Source organism: Leptidea sinapis, chromosome 18, assembly GCF_905404315.1.
Source record: "Leptidea sinapis chromosome 18, ilLepSina1.1, whole genome shotgun sequence".
Taxonomy (NCBI): Eukaryota; Metazoa; Arthropoda; class Insecta; order Lepidoptera; family Pieridae; genus Leptidea; species Leptidea sinapis.
This window is the reverse complement of record NC_066282.1, coordinates 9,022,379-9,041,630: the sequence shown is the minus strand read 5'-3', so window position 1 is coordinate 9,041,630 and position 19,252 is coordinate 9,022,379. Positions and strand designations below refer to the sequence as shown.

The following is a 19,252-nucleotide window of genomic DNA, read 5'->3' as shown; positions in this document are numbered from 1 at the left end:
CCGAAGCCCGTGAATGCTGGAGTGCCCCAAGGCTGTGTGCTATCTCCTACGCTGTTTCTTCTGCATATCAATGATATGTTGGACACCTCCAACATGCATTGCTATGCAGATGGAGCACTGGTGATGCCGTATACACGGGCCATGCAGGTCTCTCTCGGGAAATCGTCGACCAGTGCCGGGAGAAACTTGTGTCTTCTATCGAGTCCTCTCTCGAGAAGGTCGCGGAATGGGGTAAATTGAACCTTGTCCAATTTAACCCCCAGAAGACTCAAGTTTGCGCGTTTACCACTAAAAAAACCCTATTTGTCGTATCACCGCTCTTCGAAAACACTTCTCTTAAAGCCGCGCCTAGTATCGGAATACTGGGTCTCGAAATCTCGAGCGATTGCCAAATCCGTGGCCATCTGGAGGGCAAAGCCAAATTGGCTTCAAAGAAGCTGGGCGTCATCAATAGAGCACGGCAATACTTCAAGCCGGCCCACATTCTAGCGCTCTACAAAGCGCAGGTCCGGCCACACATGGAGTATTGCTGTCATCTCTGGTCTGGTGTACCCCAGTATCTGCTCGATCCATTTGACCGCGTGCAACGTAGAGCAGCTCGAATTGTCGGGGACTCAGTGCTCACGGGGAGTGTTGCGAAGAGCTGTTTAACCTGATTTCTGCCGCCGAATTTCACCTTCGCACGACACGCCACAAGTTAGGATATCATCCCCACCATCTGGATGTGTGGTGGTCCTCCACAGTGCGGTTTTCAAGAAGCTTTCTCCCTCGTACTACAAAGCTGTGGAATGAGCTTCCTTGTGCGGTGTTTCCGGGACGATACGACATGGGTACCTTCAAAAAAAGCGCGTACACCTTCCTTAAAGGCCGGCAACGCTCTTGTGATTCCTCTGGTGTTGCAAAAGAATGTGTGCGGCGGTGATCACTTAACACCAGGTGACCCGTTCGCTCGTTTGTCCTCCTATTCCATAAAAAAAAATACCTTTTCATGGGAGTGGGGGAGTGAGCCAGGGGGCAGAGGACATCTCTCTCCCTCCCCCTTCCCCTCTCACCCCCCTCCACCTGCGACACGATACTAAATTATGTCTAAGTCTGACCAAATAAACCTTTTAAATACCAATGAAAATATATTTTGTCATTTCATGGAACCAACTCTGGCATTTGGTCAAATCACTAGATTTGTTTCGAGAAATGATAAAACCTTGTTGCTATTTTAATATCCTCCGAGATTTGACCAAATCACTGCTTTTATACCCCTGCGACATATACACTGATTATAAAATAAAAATATTAATAAACAAACAAAGTTTTATTTATTGTAATGCCCCCTACATACATTTTATTAACAAATACATACAAGGTAAGAAACCGGATAGTCGGCGTTTTTTGCCGTATAAACGACTAGTTGCCGACTACGATAGTCGGCACATCTCTACTTAAATGCTTATGACTAATAAAACTCACAATTATATATAGTTATTCCATCAACAGATATCTACTTTCTTTTGCTAATGTTGATGATATATTAAGAAATACCAGAAATATTATTATTGCCAGAAACAAAAATATTTGTAATTTTGTATGTGCCCAGATTTGGATATCGAAACATTAATTGATAACCGCATTATTATTATGTCGCTCAAATTGAATACCATTAGCGTAAGCGACCACCGCAGAAGTTAGTTAACACATAATTATTAATACCAACATGGCGGTAATATGGTTTTGCGTGAAGTTTTTCGTAGTTTGATTATCGAAAACATTTTTAGAGAATGCGCCGCACAAAGTTAATTATTTCTTTTCATCCCAACCAGTAACTCTTTTTTCAGATTTTACTGTCTTAGGCCCGGTATCCACTAAAGTGGAGAGGAGATGTGAGCTGTGAGAGCTCGAAATAAGTCAAGTAATCATCATCTGAGCATCTCCGCTCAGCCACGCCGCTTGATCGCTCGACGCGGCACATAATTCTATAGAAAAATGGGACATCTCCTCTCCTCTCCGCTTGATCCATTTCCACCAAAACTAAGCGGAGAGGAGATGTGTAAATAACGAACTTTGATTGGTTATCAAAATAAATCTCCTCTCCTCTCCGCTTTGGTGGATACCGGGCCTAACACGACTGCATGACGCAAAAGAGGATAAAGGAGAGTGTCTATGAACATAACAATATATTTCTTTGTTAATTTTTTTTTATTTACTTCGACACAGAAATATTATTATAATGTAATAATTATTCAAGTAATCGATAATTACACTAATAGCTAATTGCATTTTACTGAATTTAATTTAAAGTTTTTTTTTTATTTTTAAAAAACAATCCTAGATTTTGAAACATTTACTTATCGAAATATTTATTATGGAATGGATATAAAAATAAATACTTTACCGGATCCAAAATAACAACAAAAAGAAAGCTCATTGATTCACAAGTGGTTGCGCCGCAATTGTCTATTCTCTATGTTGTAATTATTTGTTATGGCTAACTGTAGTGCAGATAGCTCTTGTAGAAATAGAGAGATACCTATAGACAACAGACGCATTGGTATCTGATTGGCTAATCTAATGCCAATTGCCTCTCGCGCCAGTTAATAACCAATTGTCACCGAGTACTGGTATAATCGCACGCATATTCATTTAATAATTATTCATCAGTGGTCAATGGAATAAGACCATCGCATAAAAGTATTCGGTGTAACGCAATTCCACAGACTATTATAATGCTAACGCATCAGACAGGGCAATCTCACAGAGCAATATTAGCCTTGATAAATCTCACATATCATAAATGACAGCTTAGTTTTTTTTTAAATTTAAACACGGGGTTATTGGCCAAGGCGTGGTAGTTATACAGCCTGCAATATTAATTTTGAGGAAATTAATTCGAATTAATAATACTAAAAAGGGAAAGGTTTAGAAAAAAACATATCATGTCATCTTATTTTATTTCTCTTTCGTTTTAAACTTATTGTAAGCCTGTTTAATCTGCATCCACAAAAATTTCTTTGCCATAGGGTTCATTTTCTCTGTAAGCTTTATAAATGATTTCTCTTGTGAAAATGCACTTTTAGCTCTTAAATCAAAGTTAAGCTGCTTTCGTGATTTGGTAAATTCACGATAAAGACTTGCACAATGAGGTGATTTTCTTTAAAATGACATGTGGTCTTCTCTTCCTTGATGGAGTGTGATGCACAGCGTCATCTGAAGAATAAAATATGTTTGTAATTTCAAATTCATGTAGATCTTCAACACTTACTAATGAGGTGCCTCTAAGAGATGAGAACAATACAGGTCTAAATTTCGAAAGACAAAATTTTAAGTTTCATATGTAAAGATATGTTCTTTAAATAAATGTTAATACAAACAATAGATATTCATTCAATACATATTTACCAACCTATAGGCATTTCTCTAGCATCATTTCTATAATCTGATGTAGATGGTATGTTTTCTGGTTGCAATGATGATATTACATCTGTAATGAAAGCATATTGCAGTACTAACAAGGAAACATTAAATTTAAATTAACCTTACAGACTACAGTGTCTCTCTAACTCTTTCTCACACTGTGGACCACAGACGAATTTCTTTCGTTGCTTCTTTCATAAGCAACTCAAACACCATTCAGTTATAGACACGTCATGGTACAAATTTTAGCAATTCAGTTTTGATACCTAAACTGCATCAGAAATGAATCGCTAATTAAAAATTGAAGGTAGACCTTCATGTCACAATACAGACATATCTCATAGATTGCTGTCAAGCAAATTAAAATGACAATGGCTTCATATGTTGTGCTTTATAGAAAATGTTATGTGGAACTATCATGTTGTTAATTATAAGAAATATTAAATGCATGAACTAAAAATATTTTGAATTTCTAAAGTGATTGGCTAACTTTTAACTTCTTACCATGTCAGGTCAACTCAGTTGCAAATTTCCACCTATTTACTATTATAATATTTTTCTAATATAATTTTTATTATAATTCTTTTGACAATTACTATTATATTATTCAAAGTGGAAACATACCAATGTCACCATGATATTTTGTGTGGTTCTGCATGACCTCTAGTTTTCAATATGTGTTATCGACGTGACACCTTTTTCTACAATAACCATGATCACTGATGGCAGGAACTGAAAACAAAGAGTTATTTACTTAAACATTTGTAATAGTAAAAATCACATATCTATATTTTTATTAACTTGCTTTTAGTAAGACTTGTTTTGTAATAAATTTTCCAAAATTCATATGATTATTAAAATTTTAAATATAGCTCAGATTAATGTTAGCAAAATGAGAAAAATAATATACCAACTTTTAAGTATTCAAATCTGACTAAGTATATATTTTATTTAAATACAACATTCGTGAAACATACTCAGTGAGAAGAGTTTCTCTTGAAACCCACAATCAACAGTGCAAACATATTATTTTATAAATATATTTTAATACATACCAGTTGTATTGGGGTTGGTAACCGTAGTTTGAGGAATACGACTGGTTATCTCGCGATCGCTAAACAAAGTAGGATATTGGCGACCTCCTCCTGGTGTCCCGGACAACTTTCACCATGCGGCCTCGCTCCGCCAAACCAGTATCCTCCGAGGACACCGCCCCCCTCAGTGTCTCCTTTGCAGCTGCTGTGAGTTTTTAATCAGTGTCTTTTTTTATTTAACGTGCAATGACGTGTTTCTTTGTTGTCTTAAATGGATTTTTGCTTTCGATGAAGGGAAAGCAACAAGACTGTTATGCGGAACGCTTGAAGGGATTGCAGTCCAATTTAACCGCAACTTTAACGAACGAGTTAAAACAGCTATATCAATTTCCAAGACACTGGTATTTCAGGAAAATACACGACAACGAGTGGAAAGATCCAAGGAGTAATCACAGCAGAGGGACCCAAAGGCAAACGATTTCGGAACAAGATACGATGGAGTAGAAGAGCTGGAACAATCACTGGACTCAAACGATATAAACTGCTATATATTCGCAAAAGCAACAAGGGACCATCTATACGGAAAAACTCATAAGAAAAATAACTTGTTCTTCTTCGGTCCTCCAAGTACTGGAAAAACAATGGTAATGGAGAGTCTAGTGGAGATGCACTATAACTATACGAGACTAACGGGACTCACTCCATCATCTTCATTCAATTTGTGCAGTCTAATACACACTAACGCATGTTTTATGGACGAATGTAAACTAACAGACAAGCAATTCGAACAATGGAAGTTGCTGGCGGGAGGACAACCAATGTCAACAGACGTAAAGTATAAAAACAGACACGACGTAACAAATTGTTTACCATACACAGCGAACAACTACCCAATCGATTCGTATTTAACAGTACCAGATACAAGCGAAGCAAAAGAAACGAGAACAACACAATTCAACTTCACGAAACAAACGGAGCGATTCAAACTAAACCCATTCATATGGGAAGAATTCTGGAAAAAATACGCCGACAGATTGGACAACACCCCAGATTCCGAAAATCGGGAATATTTAAATTAATAATAATATAGAAATAAGTAATTATAAATAACACTAAAATAATACTTCACTAATAAAATAAATGTACTAGATGTAAGATATGATAATAAATAAGTAATTAACGCAAACTGAATTTAATTATCCCCAACATTAACGCATTAACAACCCCCAGGTACCAGGATAGCATAAAAAAAAGAGACAGTTACAAATAAATTGTTGCAAATGTCAGGCGAGGTTATAAATAATTAAATAGCATGAGGGGGTTACATAGTTGCAAAGGTCAGGCGAGGTTATAAATAGAATAAGGAGCCAATAACGCGTCAGTATGTCGGCGGAGGGACAAGAAGTAACAAGTCAAACCGGTTACACGGTACCTGGATGCAAATACTTGGGACCGGGCAATGACCTCGAATTAGGCGATCCATCGAACGACTTGAATAGAATAGCACAAGAACACGACGAGACACACAATTACGTAAAAATCGAATACGAAAAACGAATAAATAAAGGTGAAAGTGAAGAAAAAACAAAAAAGTGAGCAACAAAAAAAATACAAAAGGCAGACGAAAGATTCCTACAACAAGTTTACAAATACACACTGGAATCGAAATACAACGCAGCAGCAAAAGTCGCAGCGCTAGCATAATAGAATACGACGACATAATAGAAACAAACCACTCGGCGGCGGTGAAAAGCACATACATAAAAATATTCATCTCGGGTAATCGCACGCCGTTCGTAGCATCATCAGGATCAGTGCAATATGCAAACGCTAATTCACAAACAACAATAGGCATTTGGGAAGACATGGGTAGAATTGGAATGATAAAATTAGGAGAAAACATAACGCCACAAGTGTTATACGGAAAAAAATTGGAAGATTTAGCAGTACAAGGTCAGCACAGGTTATTAGCGGGAGAATCGCAAAGCGCAGCGTGCCAAGGAAAATTTATAGATAACAGAATGGAATACTGGTATCATAACGGAATATTCGATACGGCGACAAATACACAATAAAAACAAAGTATCGAAAAATACTCATACTTGCGGGCATTAATCGCAAGTGCAAAAATATTCTACAACGCAACAAACTCTATAGAATTGATATACGAAAAACAGCATACGCCAAAGGACGGCACGTTCCATTTGAGAAATAGCGCTTGGAGATTCTTAAAATATGATTACCTAACATCTAAAAACCCAATACACAACGTGTAGAACATATGGCAGCAGCACCTACAAAATACGAATAGGCGGAGGAGTCTTACCATTATTAAGCTCGGACAGCCAACACGAAAACAGTATACTAAATATAATGATCGAAACCGGTATCACGGTAGAAGCGTCGTTCGTAGCGCGAGTTCTATCAAATGTAGAGGCGAGAAATCTTTTTTTAAAAAGGTTTTGGCACACAAACTGCCTACGAAGTTCCTGGAATCTCAAGCTTCACAGTTAATGCTCTGTAACCATTTCTTGAGTCACTTTTTGGAAACATATGAAAACAGACGTCTTTTTGTCTACTAGCACAGGTCACAACACAGCACTTATTGTACATGTTGCAGGGCTATTAAAGATTCGAAAATTGAGAGGATAAGTTACGGAAGTAATTAATAAAAACTTCACTCGATCAAGTTTGAAAACCAACGTCGAAAACTTGAAACGACGATTGAAGGTTGTCAGATTAGTTTTTGACGTTTGATAGATAAATCAAAATGTCGACACAAACAACTGTCAGATGAGATATGTGAACCATAGACATAATATTTGTAGAATGGCGACACTCGTTTAATGATTCAATTACTTTTTCTGTTTTATCAACAGATTAACAATAACTAACTGATACGGGTTGAACTGAAGTAATGACACAGATGCATGTTATGTGTAAGTTGAACTCAATTTACATAAAAAACTAATAAACTTACTTTGTTGTGTCCAAATAGAAATATAAATCATTATTTTAAGAATTAGTTAAAATCAAGTACATATTATAAAATTTTAGCAAAGCTCCTATGATTCTTGTGTTTATGCAAGAGCGGCAGAACAACTTTCCATCTCATCGAAATAGGAGTTGCACGATTTATTAACGATTAAAAATTTAAACGTAATCTTAATAGCAAATAAAATACTGTTACAGCAATAGACCTCTTGGGCATTATCGAAGTGAATAATTACTCATAGTGAATAATATGATTACTTTAATTTTTAATAGTTAAATAAAAACAGAATGAATAAAGAAATTACCGCAGCAACCGCATTATATCTAAAACAAAACCGCAGCTATATTTAAAAAAGTATCGCGAAGTGCAAACAAAGATAGCGGGCACCCTTTGTACTTCACTTCTAATTAGCGACGTTCGTCTGAACTTTGTACAACGCCAGCTCGACAAAATATTGTTAATAACTTACGTTCTGTTTCATTTATCAATGTGATTTATTCAGTACTTAGATTTAATGGGAGAAATTACAAACAGTTACATAATTATTGATTTTAAAGTGAAACTTTTACCACACCTTGACCAATGGGAGGCTCCTTTGCACCGGATGCCGGCTAGATTATAGGTACCACACCGGCGCCTATTTGCACACACTCATGACTCACAATAATGACTTACACATTGCTGCTTACGGCAGTAAGTCATTATTATGAAATTACTGCAACGGCAAATGAGACTTAACATTTCATATCTCAAGGTGACGAGCGTAGTTGTAGTACCGCCTAGGATTATTGAGTTTTTCAATCATCTTGAGCGGCACTGCATTGTAATGGGCATACCGTATCAATTACCATCAGCTGAACGTCCTGCTCGTCCCTTATTTTCATTAAAAATAAAAACAACGTCTCAATTTTTTCCGTCCATCCATCGCATGTCGCATTACAGCAGTCCGAGGAGTAGGTAGTAATGATGAATCATAAACTTAACCTACTACTACTTCACCTTTCAAAGTCAGGATGGCCCAGTAGTCAGGCATTAGATTTAAGCTCGTGCAATAAAACTTGTTTTTCTTACATTTTTTTTACTTTATGTTTTAAATTAATATTTGACAAATTTTGTCCTTTGTAAGGTTTTCTGAAACCAAAGAGTTCTTAAGCACCAACAAATTAAAATATCCCTAACTAAATAATACACACACATAGAAATCTCATTCACGAAATGAAATCGAGAGAATATATGTTATATTTTGCAAAAAATACAGAAAATACTTGAAAACGACAAACTCGTCCAATAACAATGAGTTTTTTCGTATTCCAGATAGAATTCAGAAGTCACAAATTCGAGTAAAATTAAAATGAATTCGTTGCTCCGGTAACGAGGAAGCTGTACGATATCGGAAAATATTGGATGTTGTAGGAAAAGCCACAATTGAACGTATTTGGTTCAGATTCAATGGCATGTGAATACTTGCTCTTTATAAAGACCTTAACTGAGCCTAGTGCAAATTACGGTTACGAATATATAACTTAAATTCCTTTTTATTTCTAGGTATTTGCAGTCTATTTTCATACTACCAGTGGGAGGCTCCATTGCACAGGATGCCGACTAGATTATAGGTACCACAACGGTGTCCTTTTTATGCCGTGAAGCAATAATGTGTAAATATTACTGTGTTTCAGTCTGAAGGGCGCCATAGCTAGTGAAAATGTCTCAAGTTGACACTGTCGTAGTAGTGCCACTCAGAATTTTTGGGTTTTTCAAGAATCCTGAGCGACACATTACCATCAGTTGAACGTCATTTTTATTAAAAAACTACTATAAATGTATAGTATATTTATTAATTTCAAATGTCAACTTTACGCGTATTCTGAGTAATTTATATGAAATTGTTTTTTTTTTTTAAGTATACTATAATTTTCAAACTTATAAAGCATAAAATAAATTAGATAACTATTACTGTTTATTGAGATTAAAATTTGGTTTTCTTTTGATAAATTCCATTTGCATCGCTAACGAAATAAGTTCAAAAACGAGTCAGTTACACCAAAAGCTATAACCGTGGTCTTTAAACCCATACGACATTTATGTTAGAGTAAAAAATCATAACAAAACTTGTGAATTACTTTACACAATACATTAGTGCATAATATGAAAAATCAGCAAGACAAATTTGAAAGAATTTCAATTGAGAATCTTACAATTTTTGGTTGCCAAGTCACTCGTCATAACTTTTTACATAATATTAATTAAAGCAAACTTCTACTATCTATCAACTATCCAAATGACCTACATTTGTCCCCAGATAAATTATTCGAGAAGCAAAAAAAAGAGATATTGTAATACCATTGTTGGATGCTTTTTGAAAATCTATTTTTTATTCTTAACCTTTCCGTTCCGGGAAACTCGGCGCGCGGTAATCTGTCAATGCGTATTATTTTACGCGTATTAACAGATTGCTTATAATTAGGATGATTTCAGTGAATGTATTTGAAAGCTATTGAAACAAGCCATAATAAGACCAAAAAATATTGTTATATTTTGACTTTCGACTTGATATTAAATTATAACTGCCACTCATAATTTCATGTAAAACAAGAGCAAACAGAAAAGTTTTGATGGCCTTAAAGGTCGATGCTTTTTTTTAAGCCATGACATGCCAATCTTAATAAACTCAGCGGAATTTGGTCTCTTATACAATTTCTTTATAAGTTATTATCCTTGTGGAGCACTGGACGTCCTACATATCGCAAATAGTATTTAATCTTGTGCACAGGGTTTTAGCCGCTTACACAGTGATCGATATCAAAAAAACAGCTATCACGTGGTGAATCTGAGGTACAAATGTGCCTTTTAAGGCCGTTGTCCCAAGAAATCGCCAAAATAGCGCATATTTGAAACCACGTCATTATAACGGTTTATATAAAGCTTATATATTTACAAAAAATATTAAATACTTATCTACAGAATATGAGAAGAAAACTCATTTTATCTTTACATTTCTATTTTTTATAGACAGTGAGAAAAAAACACCAAAATACCCATAAGTTTTACAGTTTTTACAGTTGGTAACCAGCCTTAAGGATAGTCTGTGGCACCAGCGTCAAACATTGTCTTAGTAAAGAGATCACATTTTTTTTTAAATACGGGACGAGACGAGCAGGACGTTCAGCTGATGGTAATTGATACGCCCTGTCCAGTACAATGTAGTGCTGTTCAGGATTCTTGAAAGACCCAAATATTCTTAGCGGCACTACAACTACGCTCTTCACCTTGAGTCATAATATGTTAAATCGAGTTGCTTCAATCGTGTTTGCCTTGCATATAATCGCGGTGTTGGCCAATGCCAATTTTGAGGCTCCTGTGCATATTTCAGAAGCATGCATATGGTTTTCTTTGTGTGCAACATTGATATACAGAAGAAATATCATTAGAGATATCACACAGCCCTGAGGATTATTTTCGTTTAAAGGCTTAAGCAGGTTATCAACTGTAAAGTAGATCCTGTAGATGAAGCCACAACCTGAGAGTTGAACAAAGCATACATGATTTTATGACGATATGTCATTCGAACGGTTAACTCAGTTGGAAGAGCACTCGCACGGAACGCGAGAGGTCGTAGGTTCGAGTCCCGAGAGATTATTAATCCCAGAAGTGAGGGTTATCACTTTAAAAACATAACAAAATTTTTATATATTCCCTGAATATCTGTTCAAGTATATTAATAACTTAAATTATATCTTGTGTTTTCCTTAAGTACAAAGAAAATGATTATTTTTCTTACAAAAAATAAAACTGATAATAAACAATATTTAATCCGTCACAAACAAGATTTTTTAATAAGACTATTTGTTTTCTCCATTTTTCTTGACAAATAATCCCTTCACGCGTAAAATCGTAAATGGGTTTTAAAGTGCTTCGAATGGAAACGGGTGGGTGTAGATTAAACGAGGGATGCTCGTTAGCGACATTTTTTCACAAAGCCTTCTCGTAGGAATTGTAACAATTCCGATTGTCAGGCGTTGACAAAACGCCGCGCAGACTTAAATGAAATAAAAATGTATTTTAACGACGTTGATTATAGAAATACGTACATAATACTCGGTTATATTGTGTCTGGACTCAGGTCCAGACGTTTATTGTGACGTCATCGACGTCAGCGTCGATGACGTCACAATGTCGTTTTGTGACGGAGTGCAAAATAAGTATCACAAAATAATATCCTATTATTATTATTAATAAATAAACTACGATTTCTTTTTTCTATATTATTATTGATTGATGTGTGTTATATATATGTATGCTGATTATTATTTTATCTACACCCATGCTTTAAATCCTCTATTAAAGATTCTGAAACAGTTAGCTTATTGCCAACATTAAAACACCCAATGTTCTAATAACCATTAAATCACCCAAAAGGGTGTTGTAATGTTGTACTGAATTTCATAACAACACTCTTTTGTTTTTTTTCGATCCCTTCATGCGCAAAGACTTTCAACAGACAGCCACATTCTTATTGCTCGATGCGTGGTATCTGTATGAATTATAAAAAAAGAACGTTTTCGTTTACGCGCGTTCCTCACTACCAGAACGTCGGGCGCTGTAAAAAAAATATAGGTTATTCGAATCCCCGCCATTTTTCTTGAAAAAATCAGCGATTCAAGTTTTTACAGTACACCGCCGGATATTTTAAACGCTGCAAAAGAACTTAATATTAAAGTGTATTTTATTTATTGCATTATACAAAATGTAAATTACTACTAAAATAAATAATTATTTCATTAATACTTAGTTTATTTGTATATAATCAGTAATGGATGATATTAGGTTACTACTTGGACTGGCTGTTTTAATGTTAGCAGTAGGCTAACTGTTTCAGAATCTTTTAGAGGATTCATATTATGGGTGTAGATAAAGTCTTGTATGCAACTGTTGATAATTAGGTATTAAAACACTCATGTGATACTATTATCATACCATCAACCCACGTTCGTGTTTTAATACCCCTTATTACACAACAGTTGCATAAATAACTAATGAAAAATCAATGAAAGCATCTAGTTTAAGTTCAAAGAGATTTTTTTTATCTCACAGAACGATTTTAGCGTCATAAAATAATAAAAACCACAGGACTATTAACAACAAAAGATAAATCGTAACAAAGAAAACTTCAAAAACAAAGCAGTGATAGCAAGAAACTACCACGATATTGGCGCTAAAATGAGAAAACTCACTGAGCAATCATTAAAAAAATAGCAGATTACAAATTCAAATATTATTTTGTCTATTTTTAATTGTAACGGTATTTATGGCCAGACTAAGTATTTCTGCATATCTACTTGTTTTTTTTTTTTTTTTTTGAACAACTAATAGTAAATAGTCCTAATTGTCCTAAGCCAAAACAGTTTATTCTATACGAGTAAGAACAAACAAATTAAGCAAAATAAACATAATTAGTTTCACTTATGTGATGTCAGATTACCTTATGTTTGGTTACGTAAATTGGGTTCATAAGTAGGTTTGCTTACATTGGATAAGCCGATTTGGCCTAGGATAGATAGATGATATGAAATCTGGCTTCTCCAGTAAGATAATATATATCTTTTGTTTTAAATAGATTAAAATAAGATATTGATTAAAGAAAAAAAATAAAAAAAATAAAAGTTATATTTTGATAAAATACATAAAATAGTAAATTTGTTAAAGTTAAATTCATAAACGACCATTTGAATACTAATTGACTAGTCTAAATACAAATAAGTATATTATTTTACAAAGCATAAATCTTCTTTATAAATGCTTGTTAAATACACACACACTAACACAATGTGACAAACAAATCGCGAGTGTAAGACGTAGCCTAGTCATAGCTACCAACACTAAAGTAATAAACCTGGCCTGTTTTCTAGTAAAAATATAAAGTCTTAACACATTAAAATAAATTATTTCACAATGCATAAATCTCATGAAACAGGCTTGTTAAAAACAATGAGTTTCATTTCACTAAAGTGCAGACCTCTTCTCATGTCAAGAGCTCATGTTAAACTGGGACATAGAATGTCACAGACCACAGTCACGTAGTGAGGTAAGCAAGGTGATAAGAAATAATGATATGTTACAGCATATAAGGAGAGTTGACGGTGGAAGCCAAAATTTACTAAGCGACACTTTTTGCGAAATTGAGTTATATACATCAAACGATTCAGAAAAAAAGCTGCATCGCTCAGTCTCACTCTTATGCTTCTATGATGAGTTTTGATGTCGCTTAGGTTATTTTTATGATGATTTGATTTTTATGTGAATACGGCGGTTGTCATATTTACAAGGGATGCGTTTTCGTTTAGTATCATCGCGGTATAAGCTAAATGGGGCTGGTAGGAACAAAATCACATTAAGTGCGCGAGGAACCGTCGCTTGGTTATCACGTCTGTCTGCACTCACGCCGGTCAGACTGCGTTATATAGTAAGTAAATTTCATTAAAATATTATTTTCACCTTTCGATGTAACTAAGTTAATAGATAATGAATTATGTAATAGTAAATTTTACACCTACATGAGGGTTATAAAAATTATTTTCTGTTTGATTTTAAAAGTCTTTTGTATTTTTTTATATTTACAGCTATGAAGAGAAAAATTCTGCGATCAACAAAGATCATTGATCTTGCATTAATGAAAGAGGTAAAGGAATTGGAAGGGCTAATTACTAAATCTCTTCTCCATGAGGAGTCATGGCGAATCCATGCTGTTATATTATGCTCGTAAGCTAGCGGTATATAATCTTTGTTTCTTCGAAAACGGTACCCGAAAAGAATTTTGTTTTTATTGGGACGTAAGTAACGGAAAAAGTGGTGCCAATGAAATTGCCAGTATCCTGCACAGATATATAAAATCGGTTGACGAAGGAGGCTCAATAAAACACTTACACCTTTTCTGCGACTGCTGCCCAGGTCAAAAGCGAAATCAAAACCACCCGTTTTGGCGATGATACACTCGACACACAGACTTACAGATATGCAACAATCTTGACAGTATATGCCAGTTGACAGTGTTCATGCAGTCATCGAAAATAGCTTAAAGTATAATATTATGGTATACTGTGTTTGGCACTGCTTGGAAAGAGCCGTTTCCATATTATGAAGTTGAAGAACTTAGCTGTGAAGACTTTTATAAATGAGACGCTATAGCTGATAAATATTTTGCAAGTAATCTTGTAGGAAAAATTAGTAAAATAAGAATTGCCACCTTCAAAAAGAATAAGCCTTCAAAGATATCTGTGAAGTTCACAAAGAACAAATCTGTAAATTTGAGTGAAATCGAGATTCAGTCCAAAACCAAAGTCCCGCCTATGATATCATGTTATCGCTCTCATCTCCCAATAGCCAAAGTAAAGTATGACGATGTAATTAAACGTTGTACAGACAATGTTATTCCCACTCGTTTTCAACATGAGTACATTAATCTACCAAATTCTTTAACGGCAAAAGACTCTTTGCCTAAATCTGATATTGAAAATATTTCTGATAACGAAAAAGCTTAATTTCCTATATATTCAATAGCTTAATAAATGTTAAAGAGAAAAGAATGATTTTTTATTTCTTTTTATTTTTTCATATATTTTTGTTACAAAAAGAATTGTAACTAATCATGTTAGAGTATTTAATTAGTAATAGTGTTAAGTTTCATTATAATTAAGTGATATCTTTATAATTTAACTACTTTGTAATAGAAGGCTTTAAAATACAAAGGGTCTATGAAGTTCAGAATTCTAATGATTGCTGTGTTTACTTAATATAGTTTTACGTATGTTTTGTTTTATTTATTTCATGAATTACGTACATAGATTTAATTTTAAGCCTTATAGTCTTATTGATTTATAAATCTTCGGTAAAATCTAGATAGGTAGATAAAGCCTATATTTGGTTGTTTGTAAAAACGAAGCTCAGTTCTGATTTTGGTTTTTTGTAGTTAAGCTTTTGTCTTTTTTTAATAATATTAACAGATTATGATTTTGTCTTATTTCCATTTGTTTCCCATAATTTAAGAAAGGGATTTTTTATTATTATTGTTTTGTTACGAAAACTATTACCAAATACATTATTTATGTTACAATATAAAAGTGAGTCGATTTTTAAATGTGTTCTTTATTTTGTCTTAATTTCAGCTTTATGTACTCATTTTTTTCGAGCCCCAAATTAAAATATTTCAGTCAACACTAACACATTGTTACTTGGTTAAATTTATCCTGTTGTTAACAGCTTATTTGAAGGTGTTTGACCAATTTTACCCAGATCATGAAAACATTGGATTCAGGCTTAGGATTAGGACTTAAGAAACACAAATAGAAGTGTCAACGATATATTCCCTACATTTAACCATTTGTTTATTGTCGGTTGGTAATTTTTTCCGGTTTCTCATTTTTGTTCAAAATTTTCTAAGCGACACTAACTCGTTTATAACACAACATTACGTTAATCTGTTAAATGAAGATAATAAAAGGTATTATTAGCAATTATATTTCGTTGGAATTAAGTTAATCCAATAAACCGATATTTTTATATCCATTATTTTCTGAAATCACGTATTTCTTTTAGCTCTCCTGTAAAGTTACGTTCATGTCGCTTAATAAATTTTGCTTTTCCACCGTCGATATAGCCTTGTATACTGTGAAAACTTTAGAAATCCCAGTTTTTAATGCTTACTACTCTGTTGGGTGGAGTTAGTAAGTCTTTTTTTGGGCAATGTAAATACTACGTCATAAGAGGCGGAACAAAGCATACAAGATTTTATCAATGATACGTCACTCGAACGATTGGCTCAGTTGGTAAGAGCGCTTGCATGGAAAGCGAGAGGTCGCGGGTTCAAACCCCGCATCGTTCGTAAATTTTTTTTTTTAAATTTTATTTGTGTAATAAATGTTGATTTTAAGGACTGGCTTATATTGTTTCTTGCCACTTCTTCTCAATCAAGCTCGACCCTTTCCGAAGTGGGGGTAAAAGTTTAAAAAGAAAATAAAACATTTGAAATTCATATTTAAGTTTCATTTCTTTGACCTACATGAATAAAGTGATTTGATTTAATTTTTTTAAATCTGTCTTGAGTAAAAATAATATTATACAATTTTATGTGGTCTGCGCAGAGCCAGACGATAACCACATTATCCTTTATATAATATACTTTACTATAGTAAGTCTAAGTAGAATAAGGTTAGACAGAAAGGGCCCACTGTTAGCAATTCAAAGAGGAACCAGACAAGGAGACCCACTGTCGCCAAAAATATTCATTGCAGTACTTGAGCTTATAATTCACGATATAAACTGGAAAAGGGGAGGCATCAATATCAGAAATAAAAGACTAACCCATTTAAGATTCTCAGACGACCTGGTTCTTCTAAGTAATACCGCTAGAGACCTACAAGACATGCTGACAGCACTACATCAGCACAGCGAGAAGGTCGGTCTCGAAATAAATTTTGACAAAACAAAAATCATTACAAACCATACTAAACCTACTCTCAGCGTCGAAGGCGAAGTAATAGAGTACGTTGTACATATATTTAGGCAAACTGGTTTCGTTCAGAGAGATTGACTCGGAGGAAATAGATAGACGAATGGCGCTGGCATGGAAACGATACTGGTCCCTGAAAAATCTTCTTAAATCTAAGCTACCTATTGTTCTCAAACGGAGACTCATGGACTCTATCATTCTACCTATGGTAGCCTACACTAACCTATGGTAGCCAGACCTGGTCTTTAACAGAAGCTAATGCAAATAGACTGTCGGTATGCCAAAGAGCGCTGGAGAGAAGTCTCCTAGGGATAAAACTTAAAGAGAGGATCAGAAATGAAGAAATTCGGAAACGTACCAAACTTAGAGATGCTATACAACATATCAGAAGACTAAAATGGAAATGGGCCGGTCATGTAGCGAGACTTGAGGATGGGCGTTGGACGAAAGTGGTCACAGAGTGGAAAGGACCAGGAAGTGGAAAGCGCAAACTAGGTCGTCCGCTCAAACGCTGGTCAGATGACACACGCGAGACCGCAGGCAAACACTGGCTCGGATTGGCACAAGATAGGGATAAATGGCACAACCTGGAGGAGGCCTTCACCCGCACGGGGGTTCCTATGAATGAAATCAAATAAATATTACCTTTAATAATAAATATTAACAAAAATTACTTTATTTCATTATAATTACTAATCCACTAAACAAAATGTTACTTAGTTCATAGGAGCAAATAAAAAGGCTTTTATTTTTATTTTATTTTTATAGTAAGCCTTCTTTGTCAAAGAAACTTTAATATATTTCTTGAATAGTGCTCAGAGAGTTCCAGACGTGATGGTATATCTATCAATAGTACGGTATACGAACAAACGAGTGATTCCAAGGGTTGAAGTGTCTTGATCGACGGCTTCATACCTACTTTGTGTAAGGCAATCGTGATGAGGTTTTTTTTTTATGAAAATAAAGGACGAGACGAGCAGGACGTTCGGGTGATAGTAATTGATACGCGTACCCATTACAACGCAGTGCCGCTCAAGATTCTTGAAAATTCTAACATTTCTGAGCGGCACTACAATTGCGCTTGTCACCTTGAAACATAAGATGTTAAGTCTCATTTGCCCAGTAATTTCACGGCGCCCTTCATACCGAAACACAGTCATTTTTACACGTTACTGCTTCACGGCAGAAATAGGCGCCATATTCGCCATTATCTAATGCACCCATAATCTAGCCGGCTTCCTGTACAAAGGAGCCTCTTACTGGTAAACTGAACTCATTCAATATCCAAAAAAAATTGGGTCAGGGTCTAAGGAAGTTTTTTACTTCAAAAATTGGAGTATGCTCGTTAGAAGCAGTCCATTTGAGACAGATAACTTTGTGAAGAGAGACAGTAACTCAATCCGGCGCAAATGTATCTAAAAGTCTGTGTATTGAGTTACGAGTACCGGAACATTGGCGAACATTTCCTCGGGCGATAACTCAATCACCGCTTTGAAATTTTACCTTCAACGAACTCGCCGCGAGTGCACGCTGGCACTCAATTGAATTGTCATTTAAGCTTACAATTTTACTCAAGCAAGAATGTCTTTCGCTAGATAACCTACAGCTCAATTTTCATAGTTTTTAAATCATCGTTACAGAACAATGTAAATTCCATTTTTTTTTATGGCTACGCACCTCAAAAGGAAAACAGGGGACGCGGTGAGCGGTCAGAGCTTAGAAAATAGGTTAATCTACAATTTTAAGGGATATAATTGCTTATACGCAGTTTGTACGATTATACTGAGTTTCGACCGCAATAAAACACAGCAATAAGCTTGATTTAATTTGAGAGCCGTTGTACGTTGATACAATGCTTAATGACGCGGACATCCGGGCCTCCATCCTTCTTTTCAATCACGTCAGTCACTGCAAAGGAATATTAGGTTATCATTGTTGTACCTATAGATATTTGTATTGTAAAATATCTTAAATATCATACTGTTAGGAGATCTAATTCGTATATGAGACTGTTACACCGTTGGATGTAAAAGTTAAAAATCTACTAATTGAACCACGTCAATGATAGAATAATAATAATATTGACACATTTTTATACATATTATCTTGCCCCAAACTAGACATAGCCTACGGGTACAAGACAACAATAAATTTAATACAATATACTTACTCAAACATATATAAATACATATAAACATTCATGACTCGGAGAAAGACATCCATATTCATCGTATAAATGTTTGCACCTACCCGGGATTTGAACCCGGGATCTCTAGCTTAGTATAGGGTCACTAACCATTCGGCTATATGGGTCGT

General features: G+C 34.9%; 1 long non-coding RNA gene and 1 other non-coding gene across 2 annotated transcripts; one reads left to right on the top strand and one right to left on the bottom strand.

The window, feature by feature from the left end:
- Positions 1-2,925: 2,925 nt before the first annotated feature.
- On the bottom strand, positions 2,926-4,619 carry LOC126969614 (uncharacterized). The gene is made up of 4 exons (XR_007730427.1): positions 4,461-4,619; positions 4,030-4,137; positions 3,395-3,472; positions 2,926-3,198 (listed from the first exon to the last, which is right to left on the bottom strand). It is a non-coding gene; the product is annotated as an uncharacterized LOC126969614 (long non-coding RNA).
- Positions 4,620-16,235: 11,616 nt separating this feature from the next.
- Trnas-gga (transfer RNA serine (anticodon GGA)) lies at positions 16,236-16,309 on the top strand. The gene has a single exon. It is a non-coding gene; the product is annotated as a tRNA-Ser (tRNA).
- Positions 16,310-19,252: the final 2,943 nt, after the last annotated feature.